Genomic DNA, 2,194 nt, shown 5'->3' with positions numbered 1-2,194 from the left:
TGCCACTTAGGGTCCACTTTGTAGGAAAAACTCATCTTGAAGTCCTAAAATTACTCTGAGCAGCCGGGAGCTTGTTCCGGAGCCGGGGAGTGGGAACTTCACACAGCAGAGAGCAGAGAGCGTCTCCGCCACGCCCGCTCCGGGCCGGGGCGTGAGCGGAACCGGTGGGTATCGGGGCCCTGGTTCAAAATGTCCATTCCCACGGTCCGGCAGGCGAAGGCAGCGGGGGTGGCCCCTCCCACTCCTTAGGACAAAGGCGCGGCCTCCGCAAGCCCCGCCCGACGACCAGCCTGACCCGCCATCCCGCCACCGTCCCTGTCCCGTCAGCATCGGGCCCAGGAACCACCGTGCCATCGAGCACTCGACCCTCCAGAACCTTCCGGAGACTCGAGTCTCCTCACGGGGAAGAAGGGAACGATGCGTCCCCCTCGGGGGCTTTGTTAAGGATGACGGTCGCGCGCAGACGGCCTGGTACACAGACGGCGCTCCGTAAATGGCGCGTCTCGTCTCGGTCGCTCCCCTCGCCTCCCGAGGGAGCCGCCAAGCTGCGTGGCCTTCGGGAACAGACGCTGAGGTTCACAGCGTTCCCCGCACGCTGCTTCCGTGCAGCCTTCAAACGTGACCTCGCGTCTGTGGCCATGCCCCCCTGAACTCGCCCCATCCCGTCTGGTCTCAGAAGCAAAGCAGGGTCGGGCCTGGTTAGTACCTGGATGGGAGACCGCCTGGGAATACCGGGCTCTGTGGGTGGAAAAAACAAAAACGTGACCTCTCCGCCAGCGACTCCGTCTGTCCCCTCCAAACGCACGCACGTGCTGAGGCTCCGACCTCCCGGGTGACGGCATCTGGCACGGAGCCTCCGGGAGGGGATGGGTCAGAACAGGTCGTGAGGATGGCTGTAGGGCCCTGTGAGCAGAGGAAGGGGCACCGAGCTCCCTCCGCCCACGAGGACACGGCGAGAACGGGCCATCTGCAGCCTGCGGAACCCGGCCGAGCTGGCCCCGGCCCCGGCCGCGGGCTCCAGGGCCTCTGCCACGTAAGCCGGCATCGGCGGCCGCCCACCGCACACAGGGCACACCGCTGTCCCTTCTGCGACAGACGGGGGTTTCGCCGAGATTTTAAGTGCAACAGTATAAACCAGAGCTCACGCTTCTGGAGTGTGGGCAGCTGCGGCTCAGAACGAGCGGAGTCAAGTCTGAGAGAGAAAAGTGGGCGGGGGATGTGTGCGTCGACGCACGACACGAGCCTCGAGCAGAGCATGAGGCTCGGAGCTGCTTCCCCCCAGCATCAGAGAGGGTCACGGGCGTCAGAGAGGAGGTCACGGGCGTCAGAGAGGGTTACGGGCTTCAGAGAAGGTCAAGGGCATCAGAGAGGAGGTCACGGGCGTCAGAGAGGGTCACGGGCGTCAGAGAGGGTCACGGGCGTCAGAGAGGGTCACAGGCGTCAGAGGGGGTCACGGGCGTCAGAGAGGAGGTCACGGGCGTCAGAGAGGGTCACGGGCTTCAGAGAGGGTCACGGGCGTCAGAGGGGGTCACGGGCGTCAGAGAGGGTCAAGGGCGTCAGAGAAGGTCACGGGCGTCAGAGAGGAGGTCACGGCTGGTGAGTAACGCTAGCTCTTCTCCAGGCCCTGACAGGGGGCTGGGCCAGAAAGGCCAACTCAGCTGGAAGGTCATTTGCATAACAATTAAAACCCTGCAGGGCCTGCCTCTTCCAGAACAGCTCTCTGCAGGAGGGACAGTCTGGGAATGGCCATAGGAATGAGCCAGTCCCTCTCACTGGCCTGAGCCCCTAGGGTTCCAGAAACACCTGGGCTCCACAGACCTTTCAGCTGCACCCCACTCTCCCCTGAGCAGACAAAGTTAACCTTCGCTGAGCGTCCTGCCAGCTCCACTGAGTTCTGTTTCGTTGACTCTACTTACTTTATCTGTTCTATGAGACATACGCTGGTTTTAAGTTTCACCGCTGGTGCTTATTGATTTTAGCTGCCACGGCGTGGAAGGACCGCAGGGCTTGTCAAGGACCCCGCATCCCTGTGCCCTGTTTTGTCACCGGGAAAGGAACCTACAGAAAAGGCACTTGTAATTCACCGGTCCCCTGACACGGGCAAAGACACACTTTCATGGGGACCGTGCCACAGTGCCGTGCTTCCTCCTCCACCCCGGGTCACAGAACGCTGCCGTCTTCCCGGAAGGTTCCA

General features: G+C 62.6%; 1 pseudogene; it reads left to right on the top strand.

Annotated features, from left to right (window-relative positions):
- Positions 1 to 628: 628 nt before the first annotated feature.
- LOC111746446 lies at positions 629 to 747 on the top strand (annotated as a pseudogene).
- Positions 748 to 2,194: the final 1,447 nt, after the last annotated feature.

This window comes from Pteropus vampyrus, unplaced genomic scaffold, assembly GCF_000151845.1.
Source record: "Pteropus vampyrus isolate Shadow unplaced genomic scaffold, Pvam_2.0 Scaffold189, whole genome shotgun sequence".
Lineage (NCBI taxonomy): Eukaryota > Metazoa > Chordata > Mammalia > Chiroptera > Pteropodidae > Pteropus > Pteropus vampyrus.
Note: the sequence above shows the minus strand (reverse complement) of the source record. Positions and strands in the feature narration are given on the sequence as shown.